Source organism: Rhodnius prolixus, unplaced genomic scaffold (genome assembly GCF_049639745.1).
Source record: "Rhodnius prolixus isolate KJV_2025 unplaced genomic scaffold, Rpr scaffold_2, whole genome shotgun sequence".
Lineage (NCBI taxonomy): Eukaryota > Metazoa > Arthropoda > Insecta > Hemiptera > Reduviidae > Rhodnius > Rhodnius prolixus.
The window spans coordinates 3,562,558-3,585,337 of NW_027411592.1; the positions used below are offsets into that span (position 1 = coordinate 3,562,558).

The 22,780-nt window shown below is 37.3% G+C and overlaps 1 protein-coding gene across 2 annotated transcripts in view; it reads right to left on the bottom strand.

The window, feature by feature from the left end:
• Nucleotides 1-22,780, bottom strand: part of Pdfr (Pigment-dispersing factor receptor) — a 221,274-nt gene that overhangs the window by 156,872 nt on the left and 41,622 nt on the right. The window lies entirely within an intron of this gene.

Consider the following 22,780-nt stretch of genomic DNA (forward strand, 5'->3'; position numbering starts at 1 on the left):
ATTTTCACTATCTTGTTTCAAAATGAAGCAAGAATGTTTTATTTATACAAATAGCAAATACAAAAAACCCAAAAAATTAATAATTCGGCAGAGTGATATATATTCATGGTGAAAAGTGTATTGGTATAAATTATTGAAGAGATCATTTCAGTTATTTTAAATTTTTAATGCATTATTTTTGATTAAGATCATATTTGATTTGTTTTCTTTTTTTTAAAGTTCTATTTTTTAAATTTTAATTTTTTTTATTTTTCCTCAAGTCAAAATCGTTACTATTTTTTGTAAATCATTGCACTTATCTGGCGACATTTCTTTTTCTTTAATTTGTCGCAGTGTAAATGTATTCAAAATAAATACATTATTATTAAAAAGATTTTATAAAATTGTTGAATTTAAATTAATTCTAATCGTTTAAAATGTGGAGACAAAAGTACTTTACAGGTTACAAATTAATTAATTAATGAAACAATTATTGGATAAATTTTATTTTCATTTTTGTGAATATTTTAATAAATTACTTATTCATGTTTCACCTTTTATTTATATTCTTTCACTCAGATATACTCGTTATAAAAAATTTATCTATAATAGCACCTATTTTTAAAATGGTAATGTTCATAATTTGTTGCTTTTTTCTTGCAGAAAACTAAGCGCCCGTTTCGCAACCAGGTCTAGTTTTCTCTGGTTATCCACGATTGAGAAATAGTTACATTTTTGAGCATTTGGCCAAAATCTAAGAAGAGACGGGGCAAATTTTGTAAAATTACATTTTACTGATTAGATTATATTGTACGAAGATGGCTAGAAGTTCTATGCCACCAAGATCTAGGAGGGTCTACTGTGGCACCTGCTAATTAGGGCAACTCCTCCAGTCCTGTCTGCTTAGTTTGGTGGAGCGGCTTCTTCGGCAAACTACAAAGGTATGGTACTTTTCTTTTCCCAAAGAGCCAAATTACAGATGTCGTCTAGAAAGTTGGCCTCGAAGTTAGAGCTGACCAAATCTTGAAGATGATCATTCTAGATGTGGAATGCATATTGTGATATTGTCGTGGGTGGTCCTTGAGGTGAAAATAATTATTTATTCCACTAAAATGAGAATCTGAATCTGAATGAGAAGGATCTGTGTGGCATCTTGTATATTCTAAACAAAACTGATGAAAATACAAGTTAACTGTGGATATTTTAACTTTATAAGACCCCCCTATGGAGCGTGGCCAGTTTTAGAAATTAAATTTGCACCAGAGAGAGTATTTGCAGAGAGAGCATGAACAACCGACTAACATTGAACCCACATACAAGACTCCCATGACAAAATGTGCTTACTTACTGAAAGGCCATCTAAATTACAGATGGAACTAAAAAAGACTAACATAAAACTCTACGATCAAACCCAAGTAGAGCTATCGAATAGACAAACATAAGAACAATACAGACATTCCAATCTAAAATATTGCGACGAGTGCCTCGTTTTACCTCTCACTATACGCCTATCTCGACATTCCTTTCTGAAGCAGCCAGGCAAGGAAAGGTACTGGAAGTAACACTCCCAATCTCCTGATATTCTCGCCCTCTCTTGCCTTTACTGCCATTCCTACGTCGGCTGGACCCTACTCGCTCCATTGGTTCCTTCAAACTGATCAGTAGGCATCTGTCGAGATTGCTACAATTGGTAGTCCTCTCTCCCTGCTAATCGCGATTGTACATATGATTTGCTTACCAAGCCCACCTAGAAAGAGAGTAAATTTCTAAATAATAATAATAATAAGTTTCCCCCACGACGATGCATAATGCATTTTCCCCCTCCATTAATAAAAAAAAAATTATTATTATTATTATAACTTTCTCCCGAAAATGTCCGGGTGAAGTAACAGCTCACATAAAAAATGTCCGCGCATTTCACCCAAACGTAACCTTGTCCAGCGCCGTGATCTACTACAAAAGCTTCACCTCTCCCAGTTGGTACCCAAATAGCCGCTGTTCCTAGTTCATCCGAAAACCATTGAACATCTGCGGAATTATGGTGTTGTTCACTAATAAACAGTAAGTCTGCCTCTTTTTCGCGCTGTATCTGGTGAAGAAGATTCTGCGCTGTGACGCTCCTGTGTAAGTTTCCCTGTAATATTATTCTCATGCAAACCGATTTTTCGCATGATCCAAAGCTTTCCTAAATACCTTACATTTTCCTGTACCAGGCACGTGATTCGTATTAGTAAGCTCCTTTTCCGTACATAACATACATTTCAGAGCTCCTTTACAGTCCTTGGCCTTACGGCCTTTTTGTCCGCATCGAAAACAATCCTTACGTCTATTTGGCCCTTTGCAGTTACTTGACCGATGCCCGTAAAATAATAATAATATACGTCCCACTGATTTACAAGCCTATATGAACCTTATTATAAATAGAAAGTGGCAAGTTCAGTGGGACAACACTAATGAAAAACTAAAAGATATAAGGCTACGTGTCCTAATTGCTAGAGTCGAGAATTACCCGCGGCATGAATCAGTGATTCTAACAAGGCTAAGGATTGGTCATACACGTCTGACACATAGGTACCTCCTCATTGCCGAAAGAAGGCCGAGGTGCCCGCGATGCCGAGAAAGGCTGACAGTGTCGCACGTGTTGGAAGGGTGTCAGGCACTGCGAACACAGAGAGAAACAGCAGGCAATAATAATAATAATAATAATAATATTTGTTTTTCCGAGGGGGAAAAATGCCACCGGCACCTTCCAGATTAAGTCTGGGTGTGTGGGGTTCTACCCACTAAAAAACCCCTTCCTCTTCAGGCATAACATCCACCCCGGAACCGCCATAAGCATTACTTCAGGGTGGTGCCTCGTATTGAATTTCAACTATCTTAATTTAACTCATTGCTTGGCCTAGGTCTTAGCGACGATCTAGCTCCTTCTTCTTACTTTTTAGCACAGACCTAACGAAGTACGAAACTTCCTCCCATAGGTCTGGGCTAACCAGCATAGTTCCAACTATATTGTGCGGTGAAAGCGGACCAGTTCTTGCTTGCAGTCTCGCTCTTTCCTCCGCCCATCATTCACATTCGAAGAACGTATGATGAGCATCAACTTAGGAAGAATCCCTGAATATTAATAAATAATAATAATAATAATAATAAAAATAAAATAATAATAATAATATTTTTTTTTTTTTTTTTTTTTTTTTTTTTGTAGTTTATTTGTTATTCACAATCTACAAAAGAATAAAATGCAATCAGTGAATAAGATGAAAGAAGACATTATGGCTGGATCAGCTTGAGGAGAGAAGCTGCCCTCCGGCAACACTCTCGCTGGAGTTCCTTACATTACTGGAGCTGGTCACGAGGCCAACAGCGTTTCAATCGACGTGGAGGACAATCTGGAATCGTTGTGGAGGCAAGATTTTGAATAAGAGGATTGGTACAGAATGGAAGAGAGTCAAAGAATTTTCTATATTTAGATTTAGATTCGTCAGTTACGTATGAGATTTTGAGATCGTTATGGAGGGTGGAGTTAGAGACATAAAATGGAGAATTCGTAATCTGACGGAGTATTTTTGATTGGAAGGACTGTATTCTTTGTGAATTGGAATGTTTGGCTGAACCCCACAGTTCAAGTCCATAAGTCCAGATCGGTTTAAGTACGCTGTTGTATATTAGTCGTTTATGTTCCAGTGGTAGTTTGGATTGTCTGCCAATTAGTCGCAGTAGTAATTTGTTTCGTCGGTTGAGTTCAAGTCTTTTGAGTTTAGTGTGCGGATTCCACGTTAGTCTTTTGTCGATGTACATCCCAAGGTAGCGAACTAAATTAGCAGAAGGAAGAGGAATTGAGTTAAGACTTATAGAGGGACAAGAATTACGACGCAAAGTAAAAGTTATCTGTTCGCACTTTTGAGGATTGAATTTGACTCTCCACTTTTTGGCCCAGGGTTCTAGTTTGTGTATATGAGATTGTAGATGAGAGGAAGCGGTAGTGGCGTCTGAGTTAGAAGAGAGAATAGCAGTATCGTCAGCGTAAGTGCAGAGCAGTGTGTTTGAGTCAGTTGGTAGGTCGGATGTGTACACAGTATAGAGGAGCGGTCCGAGAATACTACCTTGAGGTACACCAGCCCGTGCCAGAGAGTAGTCGGAAGAGGCAGATCCACAACTTATCTTAAAGAAGCGGTCGGTAAGAAATGATAGTAGAATTAAGTAATAAGTTGATGGAAGAGCACTCTTTAACTTCCACAATAGTCCTGGGTGCCAGACTCGATCAAAGGCCTGAGCCACGTCGAGAAAGGCCCCACAGCAATATTGTTTCCGCTCCAGAGAGGAAGATATGGCGTCTACTACTCTGTGACACTGGTGAATAGTGCTGTGCTGTTGTCGGAAGCCAAACTGATGTGTTGGAATTATAGTCACAGATTCCAGAATAGGGTAGATGCGTTTAAGTAAAAGTTTTTCCAATATTTTTCCCATAATAGGTAGCAAACTAATAGGTCGGTAAGAGGTTGGAAGGTGTAAGGATTTATTAGGTTTCAGTATCATTTTTATTACAGAGAATTTCCAAGTTAAGGGAAAGTATGTTGTCCTGAGAACTGAGTTATAAATGTATGTTAAGAAAACGACTGCTTTTTTCGGAAGATTGCGAAGAATTTGTGCTGTTATCAAGTCGTATCCTGGAGATTTTTTGTACGGTAGGGATTTTATTACGTGTTTAACGTCAGACGGAGTGAATGGTTTTGGTGGTAACGAGAGTGGGAGAGGGATGTCTAGGTCTGCTATGACGTCAGTGCAGTGTGACTCGTCTTGAATATCTGGGTGAGGAGTGAATACGTTAGTTAAGTGGTTCTTAAATTCTGTCGCTGTTTCATTGTCGGTAACTGTCCAAGATCCATCGTCACGTCTAAGAGGAGAGGAGACAAATTTATATCTGAGAAGACGTTTGGTGGCTGTCCAAAGAGATTTGCGGTCAGATACCAGAGAGGTCACGTACTCGTCATACTTTAGGGATCTGTGTTTTTGAAGCTCTCGTTTCAGCTGTCTCGTCAGTCGGTTGAAGGTCAGCTTGTCACTCGGATAGCGAGTGTGTTGCCACAAAGCACGGGCTCTTCGTTTCTCTCTTATTAGCATTCTTATGGCAATAGGTACATTGTGTTGTCGAAAATTATTCTTTAGTGAAGTGCATCTGGTGGATTCGGAAATGGAAGTTTGAATAGAAATAGTAAGTGTCTGTACTGCGTTATCTATTTCATCAGGGGTTTTTAATGATGTTAACAGATTTAGTTTGTTTGCTAAGATAGTTTGGAAGAGAGTCCAGTCTACAGGCCCAGTGATTAGTGTAGGAGGTGAAGGAGTGGGTTTGGCTACTACACTGAGTGTAAGGAGTACAGGGCTGTGGTCAGAAGATAAGTCAGTAAGTGTATAAATGTCTTTGTAAATGGACGTCGTATTAAAAGAGATGAAGATGTCCAGAATGTCAGGTAGTTTTGACTGTGCTGTAGGCCAGTATGTCGGTCGGTCTGGTGATAGAACATCGTACTGTTTACGAGAAAGAACATCCAGCAGTGTGCGTCCCCGTGGATTGGATGTACGACATCCCCACTGAGGATGCTTGGCGTTGTAATCTCCTCCAGCAAGAAATTTAGGCCCTAGGGAATGGAAGAAAGATTGAAAGTCCGTTGCTGAGATAGCTTTATTAGGAGGGCAGTAAACTGCTGCTAGATTGAACCCTAGAGGTTGGCAGTCTAGAGAAATGGCTGTGGATTGAAGGAATTCTCTCTGGTAGGAAGGAATTTGATGATGATTTAGAGTGCTTCTGACTAAAATAGCTGCGCCACCATGAGATGTGTCGTCTGGGTGATCAGTCCTGTACGTTTTGTATCCGGTTATGTAAAAGTTGGATCGTCCAGTAAAGTGAGTCTCGGTAATAAGTGCAACGTCAATTCGTTTGTCATTTAGAAATATCTCTAGTTCGTCTCTGTGAGAGTTCAAACCATTTGCATTCCAAAGGAGAATTGCGAGTGATTGCTGAAGATTAGAGTTCAACGTGAGAGTTTGGGAATGATTTCTGTTACCAGAGAAGTGAGTAATGTGATGAGTGGAGTGATGAGAGACTTGAATTCGGAGAAGAATGTGTTAAGGAGAGAAGTGAGGTCGTGAGAGATAGGGGATGGTTGAGTAAAAGCTGGACGAATCGCTGAAGGCCCCGCAACTTCTGCATATGTAGGTCTGTTACTGGTGGTGGTTGGTAGAGGATGTTCACGAGTAGATTCTTTAGCAGGAAGCACAGGAAATTCGGAGTTTCTTGGAGGAAGAGCAGTTTGCTGTGATGAGCCATTCTGATGTTGATCTGGCCAGATTCCATTTTTGGCGTAGATGTTTCTTCTCCTGAGGCGCTGAAGTTCTTTGTGAACAGTGCAACCTTTGTAATTTGCTGAGTGGGCTTCAAGACAAAGTGCACATGTTGGAGGAGTTTCTATTGATTTCTTGCATTCTGAAGATGGATGCATACCTGCACATCTTACGCACCTCGGATTATGGTTGCAATATGACCTCGTATGGCCATATTGTTGGCATCTTTTACATTGTAGGATTTCTATTGTCTTGTGTGGTTCCTCTATGTTAATTCTTGTGTGTACAATCGTTTGTAATTTGAAAATATCTGTATTATTTATTTGGGGCTCAAGATCAACGAAAAATAATGGAAGCGGTAATTTTGATTTTGGATGTCTGACATTGGTTACGTTTCTAACTTTGAAATTATGGCGTTCCAGGTCCTCTTTAATTATTTCAGTTGGGGTGGAATGGTGAAGGTGCCGAATAACAATGCGGAATGCTTTTTCTGTTTTAATTTGGTAGGTGTGGTATTCTGCTTTATTGGCTTGAAGATAGTGTATTGTCAATCTATATGCTTCGACTGTCTTTGTGGACAGCCGTAGACTGTCTACACTGGATTTACATTCGAACGAGTCTGGACCAATAATCTGAGTTAGTACTTTGCAAAATTCTACATAATTTGACACATTTTTGATGAATATTGGAGGTGGTTTGGTATTTTTTTGAGGTTGATTTTCTTCATGTGTTGGTTCATCTTCCACGCTCAGGGGTGCAAATGGATTAGGAGTATAAAATTTAGATTCACAATTGCTAATTTTTACGGGGGAATGATCAATCTCATTTGCTGACGGAGGATTTTCTCGGAGAGATTCTAATGATTGGTGGATACTTGTATTATCTTCGAAGATCTCGTCGTCCTCAGTAGCGGAGGTCTTTCGGGATTTTCCTTTATTTTTTTTATTTTTTTGTTGAGTATTGGAAGATGTATTTGTTCTCTTAGAACATTTATTTATAACCGTATTAGTGATGCTCTTGCCTTCTTGATCACAGCTGGTTGTTGCGTGGTTACACTCCATATGGACACTTTATTAAATTAAATTTAATGAAATATATATATATTTATATATAAAACAAAATGTTCAAATAACTTACCAACTAACCTTAAAAGTTCAGTTTATATTTGTAGGACTAAATAAAATATTTTGGTTCCTACATCACAACTTAGAGTTTTAACATGCACTGAAAGTTAAGCTATATGAGAGGAGAATCTCCACACACTAAACTGTACACTTTTACCTTTGAAAATAACACAGATTTCAAGAGCGAAATTTATCTATACTTTCCGTGTCACTAGCCACAGCCTCGGAAGTTCAATAATAATATAATAATAATAATAAGGGAAGGGATTAGCTATGAGGTTAGCATACTGGACTCCCACGCGGAGGTCCCGGGTTCGAATCCAGCAGCTGACCCTTAGATTTTCTCTTCCTAGGAGCTTCTTACAGCTCACTGTCCGGTGATGGACAGTGTTGTCTGTAACGAGAGAACACTGTCCGGAGGCCGGCAGTGCGCTGAAAAAAAGCTCCGAGCGCTAATAACCTCAGCTGTTGATGCGCTAAAAAAAAAAAAAAAAAAAAAAAAAAAAAAAAAAAAAAAAAAAATTAAAATCTTTTTAAAAAGATTAAATCTGGGTGTGTGGGGTTCTACCCACTAAAAACCCCCCTCCTCTTCAGGCATAACGTCCACCCCGGAACTGCCTTAAACATTACTTCAGGGTGGTGCCTCGTATTAAATGCAACTATCTTTGATTTGTATAATTGTCTTGACCTTTTCTTCGTTAAAACGACAACCTCCGTTTTGGCCAACGCCAGAGAAAGACCTTGTTCGGCCATCCACCTATTTACCACCCGCATCACTCGATTTAGCTTCAGCTGAGCTTTATCCGTGTCACGAGCAGCAATTAACGCCGCGACATCATCTGCATAGCCCACTAACACCGTCTCCTCAGGCATATCTTGTCTGAGTAGACTGTCGTAGGCTACGTTCCATAAATCTGGGCCCAATATTGAGCCCTGCGCCGCGCCCGCTGTTACCGCCGAGGATCTTGGCCCGTTAGCAGTCTGATAAATGATTATCCGATTGCACAGATAATCACTCAAGACACGCAGAAGGTATTTCGGGACACAAAAATTGTTTTCCAGAGCGTGCAACACGTCAATCCACCGAAGGGAATTGAACGCGTACCGCACGTCCAGTGTGACCAACAAAACCACTCGACGGGAGTGGTGATTGTGGTCTTCTGCCCCTCTCACTGCTTCAATGACCTCCTTGACCGCATCCACGGTGGATCGCCCTGTCCGGAAGCCGTATTGCCTTTGGGATAGGTCTCCCGCGGCTTGTATCGCGGTTTTCAACCGTTCCCTCAGAAGCCTCTCGTATAATTTGCCCGCCGTATCGAACATGCACAGTGGTCGAAAGGATGTTGGCAGCGAATCCCCCTTGCCCTTATTGATTAAGACCAACCGCGCCACTTACCATCTTGAACTAAACATTCCAGACTTCAGGCATCCGATTGTCGGCACGCCTTGGCAATTAATCCCATAGTAATAATAATAATAATATAAAGGGAAGGGATTAGCTATGAGGTTAGCATACTGGCGTGGGAACGCGGAGGTCCCGGGTTCGAATCCAGCAGCTGACCCTTAGATTTTCTCTTCCTAGGAGCTTCTTACAGCTCACTGTCCGGTGATGGACAGTGTTGTCTGTAACGGGAGGCCGGCAGTGCACTGGAAAAAGCTCCGGGCGCTAATAACCATAGATGTTGACACGCCTTAAATCATAAAAAAAAAATAATAATAATAGTAATAATAAATAATTTAGTTTACTTCTTTTCTGTATCGATAATTATTGTAAAGACTACTTTCTACTAAAGTATTTAATAAATAAAATTTTAAAAAAATTATGTATTTTATTTGCTATCATTATAACGTTTGCCCAGACTAATTGATTTTGAGCGAAGTGAAACCATAGGAACCTCTCTAACGTGCCAATCAGAACATTACACAATTTTACCAATTACATAATATTAAGAGGCACTAAAAGCATTGTGAGTGCTCGTATGCCACATAAGAGGAAAACAGGTCGATCGCAAGAGTTACATAGTTATCTGAGTTTTTCGCAAATACCTCCCAAGATATTTATATCTATCAAACTGAATGCTATTTGTCAATGAAATAAATAATAAATACCTTTCAACTGGGACTTCAAGGAAAAATTGATTATTGGAAGTTGTGGGGTCACAGATAACTGTATCGTGAAATATAATTCTCTGTTTTGCATATGGTATCGCTTCTGTCAGCTTGTATAACCAGCCACATCCATTTGCTTCCTGAATAATTTATAGTCATTCAGTGAGTTAAGAACAACTAAATTTTAGCAAAACCCCATTTCATCACAAAATTTGATGATTAAATTTTAATTTTTTGGGTCATGCATCTATACTTCTTTTTAAAATGTTGTTCTAATTATCAAAAAGATATTATAATGAAAACTTTGATAACAAAATCCTTGAATAGTCTTGGTTAGTTAATATCTCCAGTACAGTGAGTGAAATCTCTTCTGCAGAATAAGTAGAATATCGGAGTAAGATGTAATACAGAGATAGATTGAAGATTTCGCTCCTGTACATAATATCCATGTACCCATTTAGAACCGTCAACTTTCAGGCAACCAAGAATTCAGGATCATTGCATGCATTTATTCAAGGTTCTTGTACACTCCACTGCAGTCCCAGTCTAGGCTGCAACTACCTCAATAAGAAATGACCAGATAATTTAAGGAAAAAAAAATCTCTTTTTGGCGTCAGAGTCATGGAAATCGCCACTGCCAATGCTTAATCAATACTCAAGAGGCTTCCCAACGCTACTTAGTTAACAAGCATGTCTTCGTCATATTCTAAAAACATTTAGCAATATGGTGGAAGAAATTTAACCACGGAAAGAGCAGCTACTTCCTTCTAACAGATTAACCGGAAATGCTATAGAAATCTCTTCGCTAAAGATTTTCTGTAAAGTTACCCGCGAATTTGCAGCTTGGCAACGGATATCTATCTTGGGATATTTCTGTAATTAAAGCACTTCTAATGCTTTAGAAATTGATGATGACATCTGAGCTGTTTGAAAATGCCCCCGCAACTCGCCTGGCGTGATTGCCCCAGAAAGAAAGCTTCTTATTTTGAACTTTACTGCAGACAGGCAGTGTGGATGGAGAGACAAGGTTTTTCTTTTCTAGTAGTAGATGTGATTCGTGCACATCGTTCGAAATTAAATGGGAGAAATGATCAAGTATTCATCCTCTAGCAAAGCTCGAAATAAGAATCAACTTTGGCTGATACTTTTTAATTATAACTGTGGCTTAATTAAGCCTAAAGTTTCTAAAAATATTAATAAACGCAGCACAATAATAAGAAAGTTTGTAGGGGATGCCTCGTATATTTACAAAAGGTGAAGATAAATATAGATTACAGAATAGAATCAAGAAGAAATTATGAAAAGAAGAAAAGCGGAAGGGGGGAAGGGGGTATTGGTAGTCGGAAAACTGATTTCTAATAAACTGATTTGACCACAAAACTTACTTCTTTAAGTTTGTCTTTAAACCTTTATTGGAAAAGTTTTTTTTGCATCTTTGTGTGTTCCAAATCAATAAATGCTCGGAAAAAGAAAGATGGCGCAAAATGCTAACTGTTACGGGAAATGTTTTTTATCCAATCAACAGCGACCTCAATCTTCGCTGCAACTAAAAGAACTCTAGCGATCGGTGGAAAACCTCAACAAAGGCAGTCCTGAAAGAAGTGTGAGGAGCTGCAGAGAGAGAAGAGAGTTCTGGTGGGAAACTGGACTGAAAGATAGCGATCGCAAACCCTCTAGGACTACCCAATTAAGAAGGAAAGAGAAAAAGCTCTTTTTCAAGAACAAAAATGAATTTATTTTTATTTTTTTTTAGGTAATCCTCTTTTAGTTGAAAGCACTTTGTTTCCTAATGAATAGATTACAGTTCCGAGTGCGATTCAGGAAGTAGGACCACAGACTCGTCTACGGCTGCATATCCGGTGTAGGAGCCTATGACGATAGAGAGTACTTCCATTCCCTGTACTGCCTCCAACAACCCTTAATTCAGCTCATAGTTTCACCATCTAGGCCAGTGAATTAACGCTGATGAAAGATGCTTTCATCCTTTTGCTTACCGGGGCCGCCTCACCCAAAATTTTTATTCAGTTTCTCCAGATGACTTGCTTAGGATTAAGAGTGTTGTTTTACTCTTTGCAAGAAATCATTAAAAAAAAAAACTCCCTTTGCATCTCTGAAATCAGAATCATCTTTCTAACAGAATACTTGGACTTAACATTTTTGTGCAGAGCCAATGACTTCCACCTGTTGCTTTGATTGCTGTTCCCACAGAAAGTTCTAAGTCTCATTCACAGTTGCAAATCGACGTAATTGGATTAGTTTTTTTTTTTAAAGGCCCGGTTAGAAATTAGTTTTCTCATTTTTCTGGGGGGGGTCAACCTTTAATTTGTGCAATTTCCTTTTGCCGTAGAGTTTCTCATCCTAACTCTTCAAGTAAAATCTACTGTAATCTTTCTTCTGATTTGCTGACGGTTTCAACTATCTCACACAACTTAAATCGCCGAACGACTACTGCCGTAATGTGTTCCTTTCTCCGTTTTTCTCTTTAGTTACAATCTTTAGCTGTCATTCACGTGTATCATCTAGAAGAGAAGTGAGGATAGGTTGGCGATAAATCATCTAAAACCATTTACCCATTTTAACATGTCAAATCCATCTACTGTAAAAAGCTATATAAAGAAAACTAAGCACAGTTCAAACCAATCCAGTACGTTATTGTTCTAGCTTGTGAACAAAAATTTGGAAAAATAAAAGATCAATGAATCAAAGAGCAGATTACTGAACATTGCTTTTCAGTATTTGAAGGAAATTTTCTTGAAAACGTCTATCTTTCTTTAAAGTTCGTACACACACACTAAAATAAATCAGTCTTAGTATATTTACTACGAACAGACGATTTAAAGAGATTCTGGGCAAGCCAACACATCCGCTGCCCTAATAAATACCGTTTTATTGCCATGAATCTTCATAATACTGAAACCTCTTTATGGAAAGTGAAGTTTTAAAGAAAATGAGTAAATCGTGTGTTCACTTAGGCTTATGTTTTATTATTTTATTTAGTAACTTGAAACGAATTAAGTTTTAGTTAAAGTAATCTTTGGTACTAGGTGTAGTGAAGTCTCTAATGTGGCACACATAAGAAGAGCGAGTTCTCATTATAAAGTTTGCAACCGCTCCGCAACTACCCCAAGGGTCTAAAGTAACTTCCGATCACCAGTGAGTAAAGCTTAACTTCCACCACAAAGCAAGGAATAAGTCAAGAAAGCTTACTTAATATTTCGTAGTTTGTGAATAACTAAATGGAATCAACTTGACACTGGTAGTAATTATGAATGTTTAATATTGGATCAGCTTGAATGTTGAATCAATTAATTAGATTTATCATGATGAAGAATTTAAAGATCAAGTGTCTCGAACGCGACAAACTTTCTTGATCCAATTATAACCCAAAATATATGTTTTGAGGTTCACTCAGCATAAAAATGTTTGAATGGAAGTTCCGGATGTCTTAAGACGAGAACTTCAAAATTCTTCAAAAAGCTTGGCTAGAGAAAAAAAAAAGGTACCATCTTCACTGACCAAGCAAGAACTACGTACGGATGTAACAACTAGTAACAAGAGTGCCCCAGAAAGAGTGCAATGTTCGGCTGTTTGTGTGATACGTGATCAATGAGAACTTGCCTACTCCGGAATAGAGGTGTTCCTGACACCTAGAAGGGTTACTAGAGAAGGCGAGGAATGATCGTCCATCCTCCTTCTTGAACTTCTATAGATGCAATTAACAGCTTCGTCAAGAACTTTTCTTCCGAGCTGAGAATCAGAAGGAAGTATGGCAGCAATGAGAGAGCCAAGAATCATTTATGTGCTACAAACTGCAATAAATATTAAAGCTGCCATTTTTTTAATCTGTTTTGAGCTAGAGGTTGGTTTCAGAAAGAAAACAAAACTTGTATTTCAACTCTAGCAGGAAAATTTGTGCCTAAGGCAATACTAGGATTACTGACTCTAGCAGGAAAATTGAAAATTAAAAATTCAAAATTTAAATTGAAAATATTTTGTTCCATTCATTTATTATATACTATGAAAATACATAAAATATAATGATGGCGTTACAAAAAAACCCGAAGGTTTTTTTTTTTTTTTACGTTCTATGTATCCAGAGCTTTGTAAATGGTAATCAAGCCAGCTTTACACAATCTATTCGATAGAGAATGTTTACAAATTAAACATTACATAATTTATGTGTAAGGGGCTCTGCCTCAATTGGTCTGTGTGAACAAGTGTAGGAAGCCCAAGTACACAATAACCTTCCTTTGCTTTAAGAGTAACCTGGATGAGATTGAGGGAGACTAATCCCCTTTGGATTAGCTCTTGTATTGAACTTTGTAGTCCTTTCTAACAGGCTAGCTTTTCTGCTGGTTCGCCATCTGTTCAGCCAAAATTAAAAAGATCCTAGAAATAGTCAACCTAAATTCTCCATTCGAAGAGAATGTGCAATGTGCTCCAAGGAGTACTGAGTTCAGCCGAACAGCAGTTACTCCAGCATAAGCAAGTTCATGTCGGTGAGCATTTCAGTAAACATTAAATTTGCAACGAGCAACTTGGAACCTCAGAATTAACCTACTAACGACAGGAATGTAACCTGTTAAAACGAATTTCCTCCATCGGATGTTTACTATATATTGCACAAATTCACCACGACAAAACGAAACATGTTTTCACGAATCCTGACACCCTACAGGATGACTTCTGTTTTGTCCTTGATTCATTACACACTAGCCATTAGAATACAAGATTATAGACCCGTTAGGGTCTTTATCGTTTGTTACAGCTGTTGAAATTCAGACATACGCGCTCTATTCCAAAAACACTTGCGACTAGGTCCAGTTATTTCTTCAACACACATTCCCCGTGTCCGCTGACATTTGGCTCAGCAGAATGTTTTCTTTAGGCTGAACTGCAATGCAACATTAGTTTACTTTATCATCAGTTACAGTCTTTATCATTTACAGAGGGTTGCTGTCTCTATTAACAATACAAATTTTACAAGTACTTGTTTCCCTGGCTTCTTCGTATTTAAGTTTGTTGCCTCCGCATACCATTCAAAAGCTCGAAGCCATTGTTTCCAAGAACGAGCAGTATCTTGTATCTACTCACCAAATATTAAAGACGGAGGAGGCCTAAGATTGACCGCAGTATCGTCAGTCATTATTTGCTAAATATTTACACTTTAATGATTTATAACTTTCACTTTTAATATAATCCCGGGTTTCTGCACCATGTAATTTGTACTACAGGTTATATAATAATCTAAACTTGATAATAAACAAAGAGCACAATTTATTTATAATATTACACTACGTTACACATAAGTAAGTATTAAAACATAACCTCCCCTCTTCCATCTCGCTCCTCCAGCCCGCGCCACAGTCGCTCCACCTGTCACTGATTAGCACAGATCCTTGTTGCTTTGGTCAACTAGCGTGAGCAATGTTTGATGTTTAAGTCGTAAAAATTTTCGAATTTAAATAAAAATTTACAGATAACTCTCTCTTATTAATGACGATTAATTCATAAAGGTATGAACATTAAAATAATAGAATAATAAAATTAATTCCTTTACGCTACTACTGAGTATGCACGTAAAGTGATATTAAGTTCTGAAAGATTTACATTACCCGCAGCACACACATTTGTCCGCTTTGTTCTCTTTGACGAGGAGGAGAACCGGCGAACTCCTTAGCGAACCGCTTTTAGCAAGCCCTTGAGTCGCTTCTTATTAATAATTCCATACCATTAAGTATGTGCTTTATTCTTTGTATAATTACACTGTTTCAAGTTTAAATACATGACAGTGGAGTTGAGTTGCTTCTGTCAGGTGTTATTAAATTAACTAAGTTATTTCGTACAAAGATATAATTAATAGAAGTTTTACATATTGTCCATATTAAACAGTAAAAAACATGGAACATGCTGGTATATTCATGTTTTTCTGTGAAATTTACTCAGCTATATCTGTGAGTTTGGTACGGAATTACTTGTAAAGTGTATGTCAGAGTTAAAGTTAATTTGGTTGTTCATAATGTGTGGGTAAATAGCTTTCTGTTTGTATATTTCTATTGTTCTTAAGATGAACATACGTCTTCCTTTCCTTCCTGCGTGTAACAGCATATTTACATAGTTGGTAATGTACGACAGGTGACTGACAATGTTGGTTTGCGTAGAGTCAACGAATTTTGTTCTTTGCATATGTTTTTGATCTTTCTCCCACTCTGGTCAATGTAGGTACTATCATGGTCTGGACAAACTAGTTAGTAATTACCGCTGTTGACCTAAGGGTTGTTTCTTTCAGTATTTGCGAGCATCCTGCTTCCCAGTTTGTGGTTGGTCCGAAAAGGTTTACATAGTTCGAAAGTATCGTTTGCAACGTAAGTAATATTGGCGAATATGTGGAAAAGGGTTATTGTTTTAGTCTTGATTTGAGTAAAGTTTGTTTGTACTCAGTAATTTATTAGTAATGTTGGTTGTAACCGTTGTTTGAGGTTATAGTGCGAACACTGCACAATGGTACATAATGCACAAGAGTTCCCGCCATGCAGCTGAACACAAGCGCTCTCAGACACCTGGCAAACAAAATGAAAACCATAACCTCTTGATCCGTACTAATACATGCGAGAATTCCACACTATTTAATTCAATCCAATGATGTAATTAGGTTTTACACAATTTATCCAACAACATAACCTATTAAATTTTATAAATTGGTACATATTCCATAGTAACAAGTTTCACTACATCTTTGAAAAATAGTGTTTAGTTGATATCAATTTCAGTAGTTCTCATAACTGGAAGAGCCAATACACACAGCTGATTCCTATTTGATTTTTCATGTTCTTTTTTCTACTCTACAGTTTAATTTAAAATTTTTTTATTTACTTTTTTTTATACATATAACATTCCTTTTATTTAAAAAAAAAATTCAGCAGTATAAATACATAGGATACAGTAGGTGACAAGAATTATTGGATAAGTCCAACTGGTGTTGGACAACATGTAACCCTGCCCCTTTTTCTAAAACTGAAATGGTTGAAACAAAATTAAAAAGGTTATCAAAACGAGCCATGTTGCTTGTTGAGTTCTGGTAATGGTATTACGGTAATGAGAAGTGGATTTCTGTAGTAAATATAGAATGTAGAATAGAATAGTGAGCCTGTGTCTAGCTAGAGAAGGCCATGGTTTGATCAAGAGTGTAACGAAGGCCAGAAGCAAATCTTTGGGAAACTTATAAAAATTAGGAATGTTGGGTGTGTTAAGGAGTGTGAGTTAAGGAGTTTACTCCTTCTAGTCCTGCCCCTAGGAGAGCTTTATTCCCACCTGTTGCGGCAAATCTATCGTTAAATGGAGGGATGCCCCTCGGAACTGCGAACAGGACTTCACGACTGGGTCGCACAGTGCTGGATCACAACTCCCACCCAACATTTGTACACATTTGGATAGCAAGCAACGCAGACTAGAGACCTAATTCCGAATACTAGACCATGCTACTTCTTCCAGACTTGGCCAAAGTCACGGAAACGAACGGAGAAACTTTGGCACAGGAAGGGAGCAGCTACTTCCTGCCTAAGAAATGGTATGTATAAAAATCTGGTGCAAAGCTTAGAATTTGCCCTAAAAAAGTAATTTCAATATTTTGAACGTTTTCAATAATAAAAATATTGTAGAAAACGAGACATCAGATTTTCTGACTTCCCTAAGAAACCAAAGCGATAGGCCTATCGTACGACCAAATTCAAATGAAATACTTTTGCCCAGAAAACTGCAGAAAATTGGAAAACTTTACAGTTGCGCTTCCGGAGGACTGAGCATTTAAAAAATTTTGAATTTCATATTGATAACAATAAACCGAAAGATGGGTTCGAACCGTATAATCAGTGCTTCGACTGGATATCGGGTTGGTTAGAATTATTATTTGAAACTTTAAAACCCTTGGGACCAACAGCGGCGGCCACTCTTCGCTGTCAATTAAGATTTAGGGTAAAAAAGTTAGTCAGTACTTTTGATTGAATAAATAATGTCACATCATTTCAACTTTGTCAGCAAGGATATATTTTACGTATAACTGAAAAGGCAGCGCAGCTTGGGTCAGCAGACCTGTGCGGCGCAGTTTGGGTCAGCGTTGAGAACCATGTTTTTTTATTTAGTGACCTGATAAAACCTAAAGAGTAATGTACGGCTGGCGCTCGCCACTTATCGGAATTAATTAGGTAGGCAATACGGCTCTGACATAGAGCAGACGATCGATAAGCCCTCACAAGTTTGGAGTTTAATTAAAGGACATGTTGAATAACTCTGTACGAAGTAAACCGCCGAATCTGCTGGTAACATACTAATTTGCAGGACAAAACAAATACTGGAAGGCAAATAATTGAGAGGATTATATTAAAACACTCAATATTAACTTTAAATCGGAAATGTTAAAATTTGGACATAGAACCTCCGGTGAATCCTAAAGTTTTCATTTTAGAAGAAAAACTCCTCTGCGTTATTATCCTCAACCATCAAAATGGCCCAAAAGAACGAGTCCTGAACGCGTACAAAACAGGAGTTTTTCTCTTCCGATCATAACTTAGGAATCTCTACTTTATTAACAATTTAAGGAACTACGTTGCCATTAAGGGCAGGCGTAAACTGAGGTTTTGGGTAGTTTTTCTTTTTCTGAAAATGACGATCGATTTCATTTTTTCTGCTTACCACCAATTGAATTGGTAATAATAATTTTAGAGAAGGCCTTACAATCATGGGGTTAACTCCCTCCTATTCAATGTACAGCGACGAGACCCCCAAAAGGCACATCTACATGAAATTCCGAATCGAATGATATCTCATTTAGGAAAATCGGTTCACGCGTTTAGGCGCTACGTTCTTTACAAAAAATGTAACAAGAACAAGATCAATTTCTTGAAAATGTCGCTTTTGCTCATTTTGAGCAACTTGTTCTCTTGGAATCTAATTAATCTATGCTGTTGCAAAAAAAAAAAACTCACGAGGATATTTCCTATATTTCAAAGAAAATTTGGAAATTTTATCTTTTAAAGAAAAACGGAAAACAATTATCAAAGTTTGGTGTTTTTCCACGTATTTTACTTTTTGTGCACTTTTTGACGGTCACCCTTATACAACTGCCCTATCGGACGGACAGTTTTAATCAATATTCAATACACCCAAGTTAAATGAAAATTGTTAGAACCATTTTCAGCCCCCCAAAAAATCAATTTATTCTGTAAGGTCACGCTTTATTACTTTATTCAGAACACGAACAATGTTAAAGCCAACTTAATGCAAACTCGTCAGTACGTAGAATAGTCTATCAGATAACCCGCGGTCAGATAAAGTCGGGTGAGGAGTATTCACGTCGGATATTCCGTATTTTGGCGGAAGTCGAAGTATTTCTAGTAAATTATAATTTTGAAAATTTGAACAACTTGGCAACACTGCCTCTTACTACGTAGATGAGGTCAAGAGATTTTATAACACGATGAGAAAAATTCATTTAACTTTTGTATTAATGCTTTCACGGTTATTGTAAACTATTAGATCTGGGCTGTTTCAAAAGAAATACATAAATTACAAGTTTTACTTAAACATAGATTCCTGATTAAATACATAGTTACAATAAATAAATGCCGAACATAAAACTCTACCAACTTCTTTAGGAAATTCTGTCAACGTGTTTTTCCACTAATTGAGTTCCAGACAAGAGTTGAACGCGACAGTTCTGAATAAAAACTTTCTTCTTTCAGAGATCGTTCTGCGCTTAATAAGCCAACTCTAAACTTGGAAGTCATTTGGTGAATTCAGCTTGTAACTAAATTATTCCAGCAAGGCAGATTTCTGCGCCATAAGTTAATTTGTTGCGGCAGTGTATATTTTATTTATTTATTTATTTAAGGTAAGTAATTGTTGGAAATATCCAACTTGAAGTCGCATTCTCAGAATGCGTGATCTGAGAATGCGTATTCTAATATTATAGATTTTGGTGTCTCCATCCCTTTCCCTTGCACCCTATAACTCCTGCTTTATAGCCTGATCGACTTCGGATCGCCTTAGAACTATCGATACATCACACTGCATTCGCTCTGACACTCTCTTCTGAACTGCTTATCCTGCCGGTACTATTTCCTTCTTATCTCAACTGTTTTGAAATACACTGCAAATGAATGACCAAATCAGTTACACACTGTTACTGTTAAATCATTCAAAAGTAGAAATTTAAATTCTCATCCACTAGACCAACACCCGCCCCTTCCTCCTTTATTTAAGACAATGCAGGGACTATTTACGCTTTGCTCACCAAGGGGCATTGAAATACTGATAAGCTTTCTTCTTAAGTAATTTCTGTTTTGAAGTTAAAATTTATTTCATGAAATTCTAGTGTTTTTTCCTTTTTTTAAAGACAGGAAGGTTATAAGAAATGAGGAATGTGAATAAAATAAAATATTTCTTTAGAAGTTACAAAAGTTTGTTTGTAATACCCTTTAGGTCGGAGATGAGAAAACAAAGTCCCTAAGCAAAATGATAAAACCTTGGAGAATCTCACTTTTCTCTTCGCTGCAGTTTACTCGTATTTTAATCAAATTATATGTCTTGCCTGGGCGCAAGGTAAAAACATTTTATATTTCAAGAATTTGATGCTTTCGCTCAATCTGGCAACTGATTAAATTTAAGTTCAAATCAGCTGATCATGAATTAATAAACTGAAAATAAGTTTTTTAGTTTAATTGGAATGAAGAAGCATTGAATTGAAGACTTAAGTATGCTTAGCAAATCTGACGAAGAAAAAGAAATTCGATTTACATAAAGAAGCAAATTTATATTGCTGTAATTGTAACAAAAATTAGATATTACACTGAAACAAATGCTTTCTTAATTTGAATCTATTCCCACCCGTTATCATTGTTTAACATTTTTATAGAATTATAGAACATTTTCTAAATGTGAGGTATGGAGAATAAAATACAGCGTCTGGAGGATGATGTTTTTTATTTGCCTCTGTATTAGTATTTTTATTTTCAACATCACTTGGAACACCCAAGTTTCTTGAGATTAAGAAGATGGTTGAAAACGTTCAGCAAAGTGGCCAAACATAGTGGGATCAGTAGAGAGGATAATCCAAATATTGAAAGGAGATATAAAAATAGCTTTAAAGTTGACAACCATGCTCTCTGTACGTTATAATTACAATCACAAGACAAGACCCTGTGAGGCTGCAGTCGTTATACAAAACAGAAACTATAAGTTTGGGTTACCATCGGCAAGCAGCATATGTTACGAGTATATGTTGCAGAACTTTACGCTATTTATATGGCACTTGGGTAAAATTGCATTTTGCTCCAACTCTTAAGTTCTTTACTATAGTTGCAATATATTTATTCCAGACACCCAATAATCCAAGATATACACACATTACTTTTTAATGGAAGAGATTAAAGTGTGTTTTTTATGGATTCCTGGCCATTCAGGGATACAAGGCAATATTGACGCAGATTTAGCTGCAAAAGAGGCCGGCTATCATGACAGCAAACATAGAAAGGAACATGCCAGTCGATATAAGTCGTGTGGCAAAAGAGCATGTAAAGCGTAGCTGGCAGCGCGAGAGGACATCAATAACAGACCACAAACTAAGAGTAATTAAGGAACCTTGCCTGGGACTCAGCATACAGATCAATTAGAAGAGAGGAGTTGATAGTAGAGGCTCGGCTGCGAACTGGCCATTCCCGGCTAACGCATGGTTACCTGATGTGTGGCGACTCTACCCCGTTATGCAACGCCTGTGACAGCTGTCTGTTCGAGCAGCATATCATTGCTGAATGTCCGTCCTATGAACGGGCTCGACGGAGTAGCAGAATTCATAACAACATTGCGGAGGCCCTTGGAAATGATCCCGCCCAAATAAACCAGGTGATTAAGTTTTTGAAGCAGATTAACCTATTTGATCAAATATAAGATTGAAAGTGGAACTATACCCTGAGTATTGAGTGAAGTGATGGATGAAGATGAAAAGGGTAAAAGTGCGTAATAACCGAAAGGTTCATTGTTTAAAATAATAAAAAAAAATAAAAAAAAAAAGCCCTGTTGCGATGTTTGAGTTGCAGGGATAACCCTGAGTACACTCGGAACAAGCAACCGAAAAATTAGAATTATAATCTATCAAACGTCAAACTTAAATTCATTTGGCAGAAGAAATAAAATTCCACTGATCAGAATTAAATTAACATTACTAATTAAAAAGCAGGCAATGTAAAAATGAGGTTGAGGTAACTCAACTGATTGATCAAATTAAAACGTTAGATCCCAACTGGAAAAACCACTTCAAACCAACAACCAGCGCAGTTCTCCATCCAGTTACCCAAAGTAGGTCAAATATATAAATCATCGGGAGAAAACCAAGTGAAAAAACAAATCTCAGCTTCCAGATATTTTGATAACTTTTAAAATATTCTTGTGGAGTCAATCAGTTCCATTCATGGCTACGCCATAGACTCACATCACGAACAGAAAGTTTTATCAGAGGAAGAAAACGAAGTAGATGACAATTCATACGAATCTAATACGATGAATTATTTAGGTTGTATCAGTTGGATCATATAATTATATACCTTATATTATGTATCAATTTAAATTTGAGCCAAATGGTTATTCTTTTAAAATAAAATTTCTTATAAATTCTTCATCATATATTTGTTCTGTTACGTGCAAAATAAAATCCACCAAGAAGAATTTTACACTTCACATTGGCGAGTCCAACACAATAAAAATTTATTAATATAAAACAAAATCTTTCACTGCTTAAGTAAAAAAAAAAAGTACTGGGTTATTAAAAAATAATCTAGGAGAAAGTACTATTTCATATTGACTGTGACGGTTATTAAACATTCATCCTGGACTCTTTAAACAAAAGTCACTATTCAGTCTCCCAAAACTTATAGCGCCTTCTTCCTCTCTTTTCATGGTTTTATTAATTTAAATTCTATTTCTGTCTCTTTTTTATAGTTCGTTTCATTTGCTCTCCTGTTTTCTTTTTAGTTTTCATGAATGTTTCCCAAGTTAACTTAAGATGGTTGACTCCAACAGAAATTCATTAAAAAGCTACTTAAAATTTACCTAGACAAGGCTTAACCGCTCAAATGTTTGTGCTGCATGAAGCAAACTTGTGTCAGAGTAGATAGACCACATTAACTCACTTTTTTTTTAAATATCAGTCGGATTTGATTCAATTAGGTAATTTGATC